Source organism: Bombus flavifrons, chromosome 9 (assembly GCF_040668555.2).
Source record: "Bombus flavifrons isolate JBK064 chromosome 9, iyBomFlav1_principal, whole genome shotgun sequence".
Lineage (NCBI taxonomy): Eukaryota > Metazoa > Arthropoda > Insecta > Hymenoptera > Apidae > Bombus > Bombus flavifrons.
In genome coordinates, this window is record NC_138450.1 from 5,877,574 (window position 1) to 5,896,457 (window position 18,884).

At 34.8% G+C, this 18,884-nt stretch overlaps 1 protein-coding gene and 1 long non-coding RNA gene across 3 annotated transcripts in view; one reads left to right on the top strand and one right to left on the bottom strand.

The window, feature by feature from the left end:
• LOC138183291 (uncharacterized) overlaps positions 1 to 18,884 on the top strand; it is a 119,206-nt gene that overhangs the window by 98,103 nt on the left and 2,219 nt on the right. The window lies entirely within an intron of this gene.
• LOC138183285 (uncharacterized) overlaps positions 1 to 18,884 on the bottom strand; it is a 211,712-nt gene that overhangs the window by 56,507 nt on the left and 136,321 nt on the right. The window lies entirely within an intron of this gene.

The following is an 18,884-nucleotide window of genomic DNA, read 5'->3' on the forward strand; positions in this document are numbered from 1 at the left end:
ACGTATCGAGACAGGAGTGTTCTTAACAGGATAACGACCGCCTAAAGCATCAGAGTTTCGAAACAGCGTGCGCAAGGAAATCGTAACGAAAGTAATGGAAACTGTATGATTATGCCGACATGAACATCGCCATCTTATTTGTATGCGGCAAGGGAACTACCGTAACGTGTGCTATACGTGTAACGACAGTCATACTTAGAATTTTGGGTGTAATGTAATTTTAGAACAACATTACCTAACAAGGATCTTAATTATCTTCCATACAGCGCTATCGATGTGTTAAAATAGTTATCATGCATCGTATATACGTACGACTTCACTATTTTCAAGTATCAAGTATACGGAACAGCTATTTATATAGGGAAATTCTGGATGAGACGTATTTTAAAGACGTAACGAAAAACTGACAGTTTAATTAAAGTATTTATTTCGTTAATCGAGCAAAAGGAATCTTATGGGAGATCTTACTTTCTGTCGAGATAGGCTCATTGTATTGTAACATGATAACTATATATATTAGGTTGTCCGAAAAGTTTCTTTCGTTTCATAAGGTGATAATAGATGAACAACAATTTCTGTTTTATATTATTTTGTTGAATTAGGTATGATCCGTTTCGTTATATTTCTATTATTATGTTCGTGCATAATTCAATAAACTAATATAAAACAAAAAAACATTGTGCGTCTATTATTTCCTTATAAAACGAAAGAAACTTTTCGAACAACCTAATCTTACTTTATAATTGTATAATCTTTTGTAGCTTGTTAAGCAGAATCATTGGAAGCTTTCTTACTAAACAGAGAAGCTTTCTGAAAATGAATTGTGTAAGTCTATGGCAAGTATATATTTTTTAGTCAAATAGTTTAAGTAATATAAAATTTATAAAACTCATTTTGCAAATTTTATAATACAAATAAAAACAGCGAACGTAACCAGTATCTAAAACCTAAAAAGTTACTAAATTATTCAACTCACTATTTTGTCTTATGTTGTCTCTTTCCAGAAAGCTCCTCAATTATTTTCGATGCGATACACCAAAAATTTTTGCATTAACGTCCATTCTATTAACAAATATTTAAAACGCCCGCTACTTCGATGACAATATCTCCGTTACAATACTTAATGCCCCATTGTACTCTATTTTATCTCGGTTACGTAATACTTATGCCGAGTTTAAAAAACTATTTCCCGTAGAATGTGCGTGTTATCGCGAAGGAGACTAGAAGGCGAGATAATTAGCGACTAGCTAGTCACGTTCAACGTTAAAGTGGAGAACGCTTAAGCCGTTTAAATAAAAAGTCTCTCAGAGTCTTCTGACTAATTGACTTCAACGACAAGCATTTCACGTGCGCTCGATTAAACTACTTTTTTAAGCCAACTCCGTGTAATTATTGTCGAAGGCGATCGTTGGAATGAATCGTTTGTAGCAACGTACAACGACGCTGAGATCCGGTCCCGGCAATATCGATTTCATTCCTTCACCGGTGAATTAATAGATTACTTAAACTACATCTGCGAAGTATTGTATATTTTCTAATTTGTTTTGAACCTTACCAATATAATCATGATCGTATAAAACGTATAATACGTTCCTGGAAAGTATCTGCAAGCGTTCGAATATTTTTATGAGTCACTATATATAGAATACCTCGAATGGAACTCTTTGATCTAAGTTGATAAATACTCATGGAAACAATAGTTAAAATATTATGTCACCGAATGATACATTATCTTATAAACAATGCATATAAAACAATCACGAAATTCGTAAGTATTAACTATTTGGAAGATAGAGAAAAGTGCATTCTTGATAACGCATTTTGATTTAAGTCGATATCTCAATTGGTTCGGAAGATATAGCGGCAGAAAGACTAGAAAGTATAATAGACGTATCTCAATCCGTAGAATTATGAATGGCAGCCTGGAACGGTATTTTTTCCAGGAAATGCGTACGCGTAGTAGTAGTAACGGTAAAGAACGTAGACGCTGTCTGTCACTGACCAGCGCACTATTAACCAGGTTGTGATTGGTCAGCAACGTGGTGGAAGTGAGAGATCCGAGCGTTCGAGAGAGACAGCGATAGAGAATTATTGAAAAATGCCATTCTCTTTAAACGATGATATCTCAGGAACGAGAAGTCGGATGGAAATGAAATGGGAAGCATTTTGCAGGGGAAGAATTACTCTTTCAGACGGCTTCAACTGAATTTAAAGATTTTCATTAGTTTTTCAAAAATAATTGTTTAAACTTTTAGCAGTTTTAATAGGCGTTACTCCGTTATTTAAGGTTTAATGGAATAAATGTGTATATTTTTTGGATAATTTTGTTTATAATGGTGTTGGTAACAGTTTCGATGCTGATTATAACGCAAAAACACGTGTGTTTGCAACATTTCGAGTAAAAAAACAAGAGAGCAATAATTGAGACTGGATGAGAATTGATTCTGACTTTAAATGTAAATTTGTTCAATCTTGGCGTATTAGAACGATTGAAACACGTGTTACCAGCCACGTTTTAGAAGTTCATATACATATATTATATAGATTTTATCAACTGTTGTATATAAACATAGAACTCGAACGATGCAGGTGCACAAACTCACGAAAGTATTACAACACTTGTACACACTTTATGAATATATTATGTGCGTTATACGAAACATTTTGGAATTTCATTAGCACTGTTATGAGACTCGGCTATCATAATTATATTCCTAAAGTTTGAAACAAATCTGAAAATATATATAGTAGTTACAAGATGTGTAGTACAAGTAGGTATATATTCCACAGAGATTACAAAAGTATTTAAGTAGTCAAGTATTCAGTATATTAAGAAATGTTAATATTCAGTGAAGCTATATTTAACACTTATTATATGCTTAAGATGGCTATTTATCTTGCATATTAATTTTTTATTACACATATCTTTGTAATAAATATTTTGTTATTTACACACAAATTCTTAAATCGGTTTCAAATTTTCCTAATAACCATAGCTTTATATTTATAACACACAATATACGCATAAAGATTTTACACGGTAAATGTTTATATACCTTTATGAGCCTCTTATGACATAAGTTAAAGAATTCTTCGATCATAACATTGAAGATATAACAAATTGTCAAGCTTCTTATCAAATTATATGAGTTGGATAAATACTTAAGGACGATAGTGTAACTCGAGGAACCAAATTAACATGAAGGCTCGAGGCTTAACTTGTCGAGATCCAAAGAAGGAATTTTGAAAACTAGAAGCGCCAGCTGTGCAGTTTCTTAGCAACGATGCCCATTGACGGGATTACGCTTCTCCCTGGGACGAAAAACTGGTATTAGCCTGTCATCCGTGACTCGTAGTAAATTCCAGTTACTGCTGAGTTCAAGAAACTTGAGGAATTGCGACTTTTAAGTTACTTCCACGGAAAAATCGGAACCTTCCCAGCGTTGAAAATTCCTGCCTCAAATTTATCTTCGCGATGTTAGAATCGCGCTGAATGGCACGGTGAAGTAATAAAATTTCCATTATTCGATTTTGTCGCTCGAGCTTTCCGCCACTTGACAATAGCTCGCCTTTCAGCTGCGAGCTTCCAGTAACAACGACCGATCGACGTTTTCAGAAACGTGTTTCATTCTCGATGAATTCGAGACCCGATCGAATGTAAAATATGTTTCTACTTGGAATGTTGATCGTATCGTTCTGTAAAAATATTTCTTTTATTGCACTTTGACTTTTATGGAATCTCATGTAAGAAGTGCGGCAGAATTTTTAATACGCTATATCACGTTATAGTCAGAAGGGATTATAGTATCATAAAGTTACAAAAGTACATTTTTTCGTATTAACATAGAAATAGACGTAGTTTGTCTGTAAAGTGTAGTAGATTTATGACAATAAGAACATATTCTGTGTCTCGGTTTTTAATGAAAATGAAGGCCAGAGAGATTGAAGCAAGTACTTTATCAATGATATATCTTTCTTAAGTCATGAAAATTTTGTGGATATCTCTAAATTATTGTCTAACGAGTTTTAATCCTTAATGAATTAATTTATGTAAAATACTTTATCGCAGTCGAACTTACGCTACAATCAGAATTGCAGTCCACCGTGCGAAAATTGACTATGGAATATAAAATGAACATTTTATGTATATCATAATATTATAAATGTAAAATGAACAGTATGCCAGAAGATGTCTTAAAATGTTTAACAATGTGATGAAATACTCATGTTACAATATTTTGACATAACGTATCATCTTTCATTAACATCAAGAAATTTTCATTTTATCATCTTTATTCTTCGTTTTTGAAAATAAAGTTACTATATATTTACCATAAAAATATACAATCTAAAAATGTTTGATCTGTCTATTTTCTCAAATTATTTCAACCTCAACCAATTTCCACCCATGTCAAGTATAACAATCCCAATATCTTTATATTATCATCAGCAATCAAAGAAAATTGCTTCGTCATTGATGAATTAGTCATCGTGAAACGCTTGTGCCATGTCACAGTTACGTCATTAAGATTCAGGAATAACATAGATTCACGATCCAGAGCCCTTTCTTCGTCGTGAAGCAATTCCATTGGACGATGCGCCCGAAGCTATGGATGGTATTAGTGCGTGACACTCAACCCCTTGTAGACCCTAGCATTTCGGCCAGGCGTAAAGCTACCTGACAACAACTAAGCTAGCCCATAAACTCATCAACCATTTGAATTGATTGTACGGTATCAGGTTCAATTTACTAGTAGATCTGTTTCGTGTATCTTTCCAATGAAAATGAATACGTATTCTATTTCATTCAAAAATTTACGTGAAAAACATAACGCTGTTAAATACCTGCGATAACGTATAAATTATTTGAAAAGAAACTGATCTCTATTGAAAAAATTATTGAATTCTAGGACTGATTACTGTTATGAATTTGGGATAACGAAGCTAATTATTCGTTGCAAAACTGGAACCTTCCAGACATCCAAAGCAAACGTGGATTTTTGAAAACCTAACAGCACATAATTGAAACGAAGGAGGCGATAAAGTTGTACTCTCAAATATCCAAAATTCCCAATAAATCGCAGTTCGATAAAGCACCTGCGAACGTAACGATAAAATTAGAGACGACCCAAACAAATTAACCAAGCCTCAACAAACTAAGTAAGCCTGATCGATACCAGGCTAGAACAATCAGGAAAACCTAATTGAAGAAAAGACCGTGCGACAAATCGAACAAGGACCTAAATGCGACGAACATCGAGATTTCGTGAAAGGGGCGTAACGAAAGAAGAAGATAAAAGGAGTTTCGCTACAAAATCGACGTAGAAAAGATCCAAAACGATGGGTGATGGGTTTTCAGACAGACAAAAAGAGAGAGAGAGAGAGAGAGAGAGAGAGAGAGAGAGTAAGAGATAAAGAGAAAGAGATAATACACGAGGCGAGGGAAAAGTCCGGATGCGTATCTCTCCCTCTCTGGTGAAGGACCTTGCCGTAGAAACAATAGGATCCATCTGCATCTATGAGCGTCCGCTCCATCATGCGCCGCGAGTCCGTGGTAATTTGACGCTGAGTGATCGTGCTTGTCTATCGCCAATTTAGTAAGTGGCCATCCCCCGATCTTCTCATCCCTGGTTCCTCATTCCTCGTTCTACCCTTTCTTTCGGCTGCATCGTTCGGCTGGCGTATCTGTCGATAGATCCCGCCTATAATAGCAGTCGCCGGTGTAAAGACCTGGGCGCAAGCAGAATGCAGCCGTCCGGTGATCGTAGAGGTGCACGTCGGTTTTCTCCCGCATTATTGGCCAATAACCTCGCGGTATCGATAAACGCGCGAATATATACAGCCTATATCGTCTCGCGCCCGGCTTACACGTGCACACAGGAGGCGCGCGTCGGATGCACCGGTGGCAACAACGACGATACCATCCCCGTTAGTTGTGCGAGCGCACGTCAAACGAAACGATCTTTCCCCTTTCCCCATTCACCGTGTATAGACGGTGTACCGAAAATTTGCGATGATCTCTCGCGCAAAAGTAAGTCGAAAATGTGGAATATGGTTTTTTCATTTGAAACTTCGCTTTCAAGAAAGATAAGTTTGGAAATTTGTCGAGTACACGTATACCGGGATAATTCTTGACAAACATGTCAAAACGCTATTTTCGCGAAAACGAGGCCTTACACGAAAAGATTTTTTACTTATTTTTGTATGTAGAATAACTTCCTATCTATAATGTTAATCAGAAATTAGCTTATACAGTAGCCATTAATATAGTAGCTATTATGTAGTAGCTTACGAAACCAGTCGAACACTTACACAGATTTTCTAGAATGTAAACTTTTCGCCTACATGTATATGACCTTGTTTCATCTTTAGGAAATGTAAAATATGATACTGTGTAAAGTTGTAAAGACGATTAGCGTTACTATATGGTTTTATTTATATATGCGACGCTATAGGTCAAAATGCGTGCACATTGTTGTAATCCCATCTGCTGTGTCAGAAATAACCATTCAGACCCGCATTCCATTACCTAGTTAACTTCTCGGCTCTCCATTATACCAAAGTTAAATCACCTATTTCTGGAACACCCTATACGTATGTTTATCCCTCTCTATCTCTCTGCCACCATTCCGCTCGAGCCAAGCCCGCACGTCGGCGCGAATTAAACTTAACCACAATTAGCAGGCCTGCTGCTTCGTTTAGCTACATATAACCGCGTGTAAATTGTAATAGGCTACCCCCAAACGCCGCCCCTCCCCGCCGAACCGAAAGGTACAGAGGTTACGTGTGCTCTCCTACGAACGGTTGGAGGTACTGGTAGACGCACACGGGGCTGTGCACAGAGCTCGTGGCCTAACGCACGAGACCGTGTGTCGGATCACGAACGTTGAATACGAGATCAGGCGGTTGCGATTCCATCGATCCACACACGGTCACCGGAGCTTAATCAGCAGGGGAAAGCCGAGCCGTGAAGCTGGCGTACGGTAACCCAAAGGGTCCCAATTTCTGCCAGATTACACAAATCCTGAGCAGTTTTCCGCGCGCGTCAAGGACCCGCGTTCCTTTGTTACAAAACGGTGACACAAGTTATCGGAAAAAGTCTGTTGCGGGGATGTTTTTTAACAAGCCCCCTTCAAAGTAATTCCGCAAAGAAAATTGGCTATTTTTTTTTTTCTTTTGTCAAAGATCGATGGGCTAAGTAGATCACAGGGGTAATCTTGTTAGGCAGCCGGAACCAGGTAATGTCCAGAGCCTCTATATCAGATTTAAAATAACGAGTTAATGTTTGATGGCTTAAATTCTGCTCTTGATAGTAAGGTTTTACAGATTATTTTTTTCTTTTCGTTAGTCAAGGTGATTATTTTGAAAGTAGAACTGCTGTAAGGTAATACATTCATGGATAATTTGTTTCTATTCTTTGGCGATAATCGTACGCGAAATAAAAATTTGACATTTACAGACGTTTCACATTGCAAGAAATATATCTTCAAATCTATGTTATATATATATTATATTTAATTATATATAAAATTGTATTTAAGCATATATCTATATTTATATATTTAAGTCTATATTATGGGGAGAATATAGAAATATATTTCCATGGCATAATTACAATGGTAATAAAAAATTTCATACATCGTGCTGGTATATTTTTTTGTGACGAAGTTATCAATTTGAGATATAAAGGACTCAATCTCGTTATTTTCGGATGAGATCATAAATGTTCTTTTTATCTTTAAAATATTGTTTTAATTAAAAAATCTTTCATCAAACATGAATCGTATTAATTATCCGATTTATGGAAGATTAATGGTTTGGGTGAAACGATATACTGCATCTGCAGCGTTTTTTAATGAAATTATCAGCCAAATTGACCGGCGCGACGGTAAATATCCATTTGCAAATATACTTCACTATCAAGTGAGGGTGATATTTATGGAGCAGTACTCGTTTTGTATGAATCTCGTTTTTCCTTTTGCAAGGTGATGGATCGACTTGATAGCTGACGCGCTACCGTTCCTGGAATAATAGTGTAACGTATTAGAAGAAGTATTGGTTCATCGCAGCACAGGAAATTTATTGGCGATGAGATTAGAAGCTCTTACATGTCATCGACACAAGTAATTTGCACGAAATAAACCAATAAATGCTTTGTCACTTTGTGTTAATTAATCATCTGTCATTAGTTTACGTTAAATTTTATATATGAAATATTAAACTAAATCAAATATTTAAACTTCATGCTTGTGTATGAAATATTATTGAATCATTTAACCCCGCATTATGCTTCATAGGAATAAATTGTAATATGTATCATGAAAAATATTCGAAATGTTCGAGAGAAGAAACTATAAAAAAAAATTACATTTATGAGCTTCCTCGTTAGTATTAAAGAATTTAGTATTAAAGATGTGTTTTATATAGGCCGCCAGGATATTACTAATAAATTATTTACTGACAGTACTATTTTTAAAGCAGACTCTGTTGAAATTACTCTTGAGAAGAATGAATATGAAATTTCAACATACAGAATTAGGTCAAATATAAAATTGTTAATAATTTAGACATTTTGTTACTTTCATTGCTTTTCCTGTTTTGCGAATGCTTATCCAAATAATCGGTTGTAAAATTGTGAGAAAATTAGAAAAATAAAATCTTGCGTATCTTCTTTATTAATATTCAACGGATTTTATTCAAGAACATATTCCCAACTCTTTATTTTAATGCCATATATAGAGTTTCTTAAAACAGCCAAATATTTAAAAAAGAAATTACATGAAGAATGAAAGATATTAAAAAAAATATTTTTTCTATTTATATGACCATCTATAATATTACACAAATTTTTGTGTATTTCAAAATATTCTTCACGAAAAACTACGTAAACTTGTACACGACTTTGCTATTTTTCTGCATTCTCATATCGATGGTTGATGTCATCTCCTAAACATAAACTTCTTCCAATAAAAAGAAATATGTCGAATATCATCAGAGATTCTCTAACTTTATGCGACGTATCAAGTTTCGAAAGTTTGAAAATCCGCGTATATCATTTGAGATATATCGTGTATCGTTCTCAAAAATGTCGAACGGACGTATACGTAAATCAACTTATTACCAAATAACCGTACAACGTGACGATTTCCAATCTACGCTGATCTACACGACACCTGTATTACGAACTATGCTGATGGCAACTGAATGTACACCGGGTATCTAATTTCCGTTCTACATTCACGGATGGTGGTAATAATTTTCACGAGATACCTACGTTGCGCGGAACGTCCAGCGGTTTGCAGAGATTTGCAAAACAACAGTTGCACGCCGCCGCGTGATATTGTACCTTATACGAGATGTACGTAAATATTCAATGTTGATTGTCAACATTTATCATTAAATACTGAAACATTATGTGCGCTAGTATAACAGAATTATTTATGCGCCGATTAAATTACTATATGTAACTCGCTTTTCAAATCAATCGATCGTGATTTCTGTAGCTGTATCAATTTAAGTACACTAATCCTTGATGTTGTAATTCATGTACTGTCATTCGTGACGTTGAAGTTTGAACAAGCATATAGACATATTAAATTAAATAATATTCGTATCGAATATTGTATTTGTAAATATTTATACTGTATTAAAAAGTTGTACTTTATCATTTATTAATAGTGAACAGACATACATCTTTTCTGAAATTTTTGTAAAGGAGATATAACGCGTTAATATTTAAAGTCAATTTTATAGACAACAAGTACAGTTATCGTTTACTTTATTGATAACTCGTGTTCGCAATATCGAATGTGAAAGGTTTAAATACGAAGGTAGTAATTTTTACCAGTTCATAAAATCAGTCAATCCTGATATTTAAAATCTAAACTTCATCTTTCATAAATACAAAATTAAAGTCGATAGATACAAATACAAAATTACAAAATAGATACAAATCAATTTCAGTCAGATTTGTTACAGTTCTTACGGATGTAAGTATGATATATTTGATCTTTGAATGAGTATTTGCGGAATATAACGCTGCGTAAAGTAACATAGAAACCATAAATAAAAGAATTATTACGTTCAAGAGACTAAAAATCTATATTTGCATGATGAAAACTGTAAAACATTCTAATCCTGTCAAACTGTAATTTACATTAATCTACATGACATACTGGTCTACTATCACATCAAAAAAGATATGTGCCTTCTACCCCCTTTCACAGCATCCAACAATTTCAATTAAAACGTATCGTTCAAACAAAACCCAAACACCAACAGCTTGGCCTCTCAACAGCTGAAAACTTTGCAATTATCTACTGTACAACTATCTACTGGAACCTCGATATGCAAATCGACAGGTCGAACGTTTGTTCATCGCGTGCCAGACCGTTTGACCCTGGTCAGCCGAAAATTCGAAGAAACCTCATCAGTGACAAATTGAAGAACAGAATCAAAGGGAGCGCCAGGCCTTGATTGGAGCCGCGAATACGCCCACCTTCTGTGTCCGAATGACAGGACCGGCAAGCAAACAACGTGATTACATTGTCCGTGCCTAGGAACGTTGAAATTCGATGTTCGAACGTGTGTACGCGTGCACGCGTGCCGGATATAGGGGATGACCGAGCATTGCCGGTGTATCCGATGGGATCGATCCTCGCATCCAACTGTCAAAAGTTCGCCGAAGATGTTGCGTCGCGAATCCTCACGCGTGTAGTTCGGTATTCTTTTTAAAATAGCAACGTAAATTGTACGACTAGTAAAGTATACGTTAGCTCACGAAATTATCCGAACATTTATAGAAACATTATGCTAAAAGACGTGTAGAAGATGATATATCTATGTATAATACACACAATATATATTGTACATAAAAGTTTTCGCTGGGAAGTGTTCAAATATTCCTACAAACTACTTTAGATTAATTAAATTTTCATAGAATTAGGATATAAATTTTTCAAGACACTGCTTGAACATAATAATCTTGTTTAATTGCTTTGAACGTAATAATTCTTTTATTTAAGGACTGCCTATTTTTGTGTGTGAAATTTCATTTCTATTTATTCCAACCAATTCCTTGCGTCTTTTATCTTTTCTTTGTGAACGCGAGGTACGCTATATCTTCTCATTTGTTCGTTAGATATATCAAAAGCTGGTAGTGCTTCATAATATGCAAGTTTTCCAATATACAAGAATAATATACAAGATTAATATACAAAATTAATATACAAGATTAATCCGTGCAAATTTCCAGACTGAATTTGGAGATGTTGAAGCTTAGATCGTTCCAATAATATTTCATTTTTGTAAAGTAAAAATGTATGTAGAAAATCGAAAATTCAGAAACAGCAGAGAAATCACGCGCTCATCACAACTTCGACTTAAAACAATTGCCAACAGAAAATATGTTCAAATCTTCGTCATCTGGTCGTAGGTCACGGCTTGGCTCTAATCTTTCATTATCTTCAGGATGAAGACTTTATTAACATCGTTCGTATAGTCTTCGGTGAGTGTGTTTAGCCGGTTGACGAAAGACTGCGTTCGTATACTCGTATATCGGGCGAGGGCGTATTTGTGAGAGAGTAGTGACGGTCGCGGGCGTGTTATTCGAGGAGGACATCTCGAGTTTCAGTGGAGAACAAACGGCACGTCGTGTACACGTCTACCGACGACCCTATAGAGATTGCGAGACCGTTCTTGAGACTTAATGAATGAGACTTCGTGAGAAAGGAAGGATGTATAGGAGGTGAAAGCCGGCCGAAGAGAGAGGGTTGCGCAGGAAGAAGAGAGATGGACAACAAGGGAATATAAAGGAAAGACAGAGAGCGAGAAAGAAGAGTCGATGGGTTAGTTTGGATGGTTAAAGCCAGGTCGTTACCCGATTTCTCCGCTCTCTTCCTCGCGCTACAAACAGTACAAACTTTCGCCGTGGATGGATTCGATGACACCGCAAAGAGGCGTACGTAACTGGCTGTGCATTCTAAGCTTGAGAAAAAAGCAAGAGAAGAGAAAAGAGGGAAGAATCACTGGCGAGGAAGGAAGAGAAGATGGGGAAACTGGTCCCTTCGTCGACCTCGATTTTTCCTGCTAAGGATGTCTCTCTGCTCGGTCGGCTTCGCCCATAAAGTCGTGACGAGGTTCTCGTTGGATTAGCCTCGACACCCTTTTCTCTCCCCGTCGGTGCGCTGCTCTGCAATTTGTATCGCGGAGACGAAGGAGTCCACGGAACAGTGGAAGCGAGAGAGGAGGATACAGTCGGGGTTTTAATCTGCATTGGATTATACCCTCAAAGGACGATGCATTTCATTATGTCGAAGCCACGCGGGAAAGTGGGCGCTTGTTTGTGCATGCCACTGTACCCCCAGACTCCAAGACTATACGCGGAGAATAAAGAACATTCATCGTGGCTGAGTAAAATCCCTTTGCGTTATCACTTTAGACACCCGTCTATTTACCATAGAGAATGAAAGTAGTGTCGAAATGCTATAATCTTTTTCATACCTTCGCACGCGGCTGAGTCGTAAATCACGGGAATTCATTTCGACGTTTTCACGCGGCCGCGACTTTCTTCTCTTTTTCAACCGTCCTTTTTTGTTGGCGAATGGCGAGCGGAGAGCTCGACGGTTCCGACCCTGATTTTCGTTTGATCAATAAAAAATTGGAGGGCAAACCGGCTGTTACGAGTAACGCCCGTGTGAAGGCTCGTTACGAAATCGTAGGGTTTGATCGTATGAGGATGATGAGACTTTTGTACGGATCGGTACTTCGTTATTTCTACGAGATGAATGTGTATAATGTCCTATTGTATTTTATTGTAAGCATATCTTTTAATAAATACACAAAGGAATCATGCAATTACTTTAAAGTATTTTTCTAAAAAAAGAACAGTTCTTCTGGCTTTCGAAATGCTGGAAATTTTATACGTCAATATCTTGATGATTGATTCGCCAAAGATTCTCATGCATGTTTAAAAAAGTTGCAGGTATGCTTCAAATATTTCAACTCAAGCTTTTCAGGACTTTGCATACATTTTGAACGGAAAGATAATGAAGTCATTATAGAGATCTGTATGTTATTGCATGTTGTACATTTTTTGTTTTACCCAATTTTCTCAAAAAAACTTGCTTTGAAAAGCTTTGTTTGAATATAAAAATCGCATTTTTTGCTCAACTGAAATTCAATCTGTCCAGCTTTATAATGAGACTGTATAAAATATAAGCATAATATTTAAAAGCTTTTCCAGATGGTCAAAATTTTACTCCTACTACTACTTTATTACAACTTGAATGTCATTTTAATTAGTGACAAATATGTTTCATGCTTTTGCATTATATAGTTTCCATTATATTTACATATTTTTCTTCCACGGTGCATCTAGGCACTTCATTAAGAAAGGGACAATATTCCGGCGAAATAAATGTACGAACAAGGAACAGTGGGATTAAATATATGAGTCGCAAAGAGAAGGGAATGAGAAAAATAGCCATAGATAAGAAAACTTCCACCCATATTTGTTACGTATACGTGATAAAAGCTGAAATATGTAGGGGATCTACACGAGTTTCATTTATGTAATTCATAGTTGAAAAAATGAACTTACATAATAGAAATTGTTTCTTTAGACGGTAATAATTTAGATTATAATAACTGATAATTATTAGAAGATATTTTCAAGCATATTTCATGAAAATTTTTGTGAAAATTCAATGCTTTCATTGCTATAAAGACTATCTTGGTTTATTTGGTCTTAAAAATCTATAATAATTTATGTCATAGTGACTATCAATACAATTTAAAATCAAAAATATATACACACTCTGACCTGACCTAAGTTATATAAACTAATTAATGTATATTTATATAATTTATAAATGTTTACAATTAAACTATCATTACTTTGAGACCACAGAAAATTCTATGAGAGATTAATAGTAGGTGAAAATCAGCTGTGAAGCAGCTACGTTACTTCACATATTAGTGACCTAGGATTAACTTAAATGTGACTTAATAACTCGAAGAAACAACCATTTACTTAGCTAAGCGATTCTTAATGTTACTAATCTTGTAATGTTTGCAAGTAATAAACATGTACCTATGAGTTTACATAGTTGGACAAAATTGAATTGGATCATTGTCGTGCTTGGTTCGTTGCCTACGTTTCCTTAGACCTGTTACACATAAACAATGGACGATATTGCTTTCCCAACTTCGTTAATATGGTACAATTTACCACTGCATACATTTGTAGACACTAATTCAGAACATGTAATTTGTTTTTGGTGACAATTTATCATTTTGTTCGTTACTTATTGCATAAGTGTATTGTACAAATATACATAATATGTATTGGAAGTCTTAACGATCATGTTATCGATCGTGTTATTATAGTTATGTAATATATCACTATAGAATTATACAAAGTAATTTTCTATAATTCATAATTTTCTTTTATAATCGAATATTATAAAGTTGCAGTATTATATTATACATGGAATTACAGAAGTTAATTTTTAGAATTATAATAACGATTTTTCTATAATTAAATATTGCAGAATTATAGAAAGGCGATATTAGTATTACAGGAAACATGATGGAACTTGAATTTTTCGTTATTGATTCTAGCAACGTAACGAGCTCCAGTAGAACGTTGAAGTTTGATTTGCACAGTGGGTTAAATATTATACGTAAAAACCAGATTAAACAATAGAAACGAATGAACAACGTTCCAATCCCCGCAGATACAGCCGTGTTTAAACAGTTGGATATCGAAATTTCACGGAATCAGAAAACGAAACCTTCTGTTTTGTCTATCAGATGTAATTGCTCGCTTTGACGTCAATTGTGTGTTGTAGGGATCTATTCAAGGACTCAAATCGGTCACGTAGAATGTAAGTTCTAAAAGGTTGAAACGGGTTAGGTTCTCTTTGAAATTCAATTAGAATAGGTTTTCGGGGCAATTGTACGAAGCTGCCACGAACGAATTTCGATAGTCTTTGCAAGTAGGTATAGAACTGAAACACAATCGATCTAGAGGAAAAAAGATTCTTGTGGAGATAAAAGGCGTACAAAGCGTATAAAACATACACTTTGCCAATACAATTCTTCTACTGTTTACTGATTATGCTCGCAATTTAATTGTAGTGTTTCCTATTAAAATATTAAAGGAAATATGAGACGTAACATTTTGTTGCATAGAAAGTTATATCAAATTGTGATTGAAGTCACGTAAAAAATTAGAAATTACATTTTGTTGATAAACTTTTTAAACAATTAAAGTGATAGTAATTAAAGTAATTAAACGGAGTATTAAATACAAAAATGGAATAAGTATACGTATAATAAATCTTCTTAAATGTATAAAACGCAACAATATTAATTTATTCGCTTTTTACGAGCAATATTAATAATTTCCATGAAAGTGGAGCTACTATAAAATTTGTAACGTTTGTAAATTTGCATGGTTTTAGTTACTTAGAGAACTTTAATTTAATAATTGACAGGGAATAATTTTTACGCGTCGTAAAGGAAAGGAAGATTAATGTTATTTAATATTTTATTCGATAATTCGGTAAAAACTCGAGAAATGCTAAAAAGACTGCAATTTAGTATAATGATATAACTCTCTATTACGTGTTCTCATACGATATTACTCGTTCGGGTATCAAGTATCTAGTCCATTTCACAAGGTCGTAAGAACAATACGATCGAACGATTCGTTTGAATACGAGTGTCGTTCGTAGTTCGCTGAGTCGTCGATACAACATGGAAATGAATTTCTACGATCTGGTTCACTTCAGACGAAATGAGGGGTAAAAATCGCTCTTGTTGAACATGTTGCGTGTATTGCACAACATTATATAATACAAATTTCGTTTTTAATGCTGCAAATGCCAAGATTAATTTGTTACGTATCAATCAGAAGTGATTATGCAAAGAAAATTCCGTTTCTCTCTGATTATAACTTGTACAATATATCCTAAATAAATTGAAAATGGCAATTATTAAAAATTCTGTAAATTAATCAATATTCCCGAAGATTATTAATCATACAGCAAACCATCAAGAGTTTCTTAAACCAAACTGATCAACTCAACTATTTGTGAATTTCTCGATTTCATTACTCAAATACACGGATAATGTAAATTAAAAAAAAAAGACTAAAAGATTTTAATTATAGAGTTGATCAGAATATTTTCAGAGTGATTAAATTAAAAAAGAAAGGTCGAATATTAATATTTTCCTTCGTTAAACATTCCTTTTTGCTCAACAGAATTTCTTCATATCTCATGTAATCGAATAATTTCATCCTCGCTCTCACACGCAACAAATTTGAGCAAAACGAGAAAAAGCTACGTGTGTTTTCATTATCACGACAGCGTTTCACACAGTCCAACCACGAGTTTTATAATTTCTTCAATTTCCGGATGAAGGATCCCGCTTGCCATATTAGAAAAACTGGCACGGATGTTTCTTCGTGAGTTCTCAGGACCGAGTGGTCGTTTTTGTGCTTTATAACACGATTCGTCGTGGGTTGTAAGAACAACAATGGAGTTTCACCTGTGAACAAGTGAAAGAAAATACTCGGACCCTTACTCGGCTGTGGGAAGCGAATGAGTGCACGGGCATCGGTCGCCACGGTACCTTCAGGTGGCAACTTACGATCCAATAAAGTTTCCACCCCCTTCTTGGCCGCCTCTTGTGCAGCTGCGACCACGATCTTTCTTCCCGCGGGGTGTGCATTTGATTGGTAAAAGTTACCTTAGTTTTTAAGCCAATTAAATTGTACGAATGGCACACGAATCCAACTTCGTGTAACCTTTTGCAAGCCACTGTCGAGTTACGAAAGCTTTCCCTGCCTAGACGTGCTAGTTACTAATGTTCAAATTCATTTCATTCATTTCATCCCTCGCGGAACGGCTGCTGAGTGCTATCGTCGTGTAACAACCGTAAACTCGTTACGAACGGTAGACAATTCACGGATTCATTTCTTTTTATTCAGTTGTCATTGCGTGGGTTTCTAGATACCGTTCCTTGGATGCATACAGAGGTCTCTGCTTTGAGTTGTTCAGGAAATATCGGTATTGCAGTTTGTCTTCAATTTTATGAATTAGGAGATGTGTTCTGTAGAACGATTCAAACAGATTGACTCACAGTTACTTTTAACCAAAAATCTCATCTATTGTACTGTACACACAGTAGATCATATTTTCTATTTCATAAAATAGGAAACATAATATTATAAATTTCCTGAATATTCTAAAAAAAGAAAGATTTCTAGAATTAGTATCTAAATTATGTAAATGGATTGATTCTGAACATATGTATCTATTTATTGAAATGAACTTATATATATAAAGTTCATTTCAAGTGATATATTTACATATAAAGATATATTTCGATACACAACGAAGTTTATTTGTAGATATACGACATTTGACAAAATCTTTTATTTTTTAAATCATGGAGGTAATACGTACGATAGAAAGATACATTTTATTTGATAAATCATCAATGCCTTAACCAACAACACGCCCATTTAACAAGAAGCTTGAAAAATGTTACGAATCGCAACAATTTGCACTTTAATATTGAACAGTATCATGCAACAGCTATGAATAACATAGTGGAAGTAAATCTTCCTAGAATAAGACAACCTACCTATACATACGTCCTATCGAGGAAAGCATGTATCATGGTAAAATGAAGATTGAGGAAACACATCTCAGTGAACAATACTAGAAATTATTACTTCGAGGACATACAGCATAGAAAGTACAGGAATTAGAATATTCATCAAGAGAAGTACAGACTATAGTGAACCATAATGAGTAATGGTATAAATAAAGTAGTAAATATGTTTTGGAAATGGAAAACACAGTTTTGAGAAAGACACCGATAAATATATACTCCGTTGTCAATATAGAAAAGCTCTTTGATGTAGTGTTTTTTCTTTTTTTTTTTTTTTTTTTTGCTTCGTGCAGATTAGAAAGGTAGATGGAAGCTGAAATCCTAAGAAAGGCAAAATAAGACACGATAGAAGTATAATTTTTGCTCTGTAGAGAAAGAAAGAGAGAGAGAGAATATTAATAGTGGTTTGTCGGAGAGAATAAGGCTATTGCAATAATGAAGACATCTGAGTGTGGAGATCTAAAATTAATTGGGTTATTATATAACTTACTGCCCCGTAATAGGAGGATACTTTTAAGGAATGTTTTATGGTATAACTGTGGGTTCTCCACTAAAAAGAGAGAAAATGTCGACAGAGAATAGGAGATGTAGGGAAACTGAAAAATATGCTGTTTCATAAAGACACGATATAAAAATTCTAAAATGTAAAAATAATGTAAAAATTAATATTCACACAAACACACACACACAAATTATGGTTTAGTACTAAATTAAATTTATAAGCATTCTGGTTATCATCAAGTGAGCAAGATTCAGATTTGATAATAATAAAACTACCATTTGTATCATTAAATATATACAATTTTTCTGTAAAAATGAAGAAAAAATTCCTGAAGTAATATATGCACTTATTAGTCTGAGATGGTCAAATAACCAGAGTTTCCAGTATTTTATGTTCACGGTTTTCATAAAGAGGCCAAACATAGATTATGAACATATCATATCATTTTAAACACTCCATCGATATTGATATACGGTATAAAGAAAGATCGTTATGAGAAGATTTAATTTATATTCATGTATGTAAAGAACATAAATAAGCAAGTAGTCATGATACTGAAGAAAGTATCTCAGTACATATACACTACTAAAAGCGCTGTGTGTAATATACAATTCATACGGAATGAGTAGAGGAGTGAAGCTGGAAAGAAGTGGAAATAAAAATTGCGGATGCTCGTGGTCCATCGACTACGTTT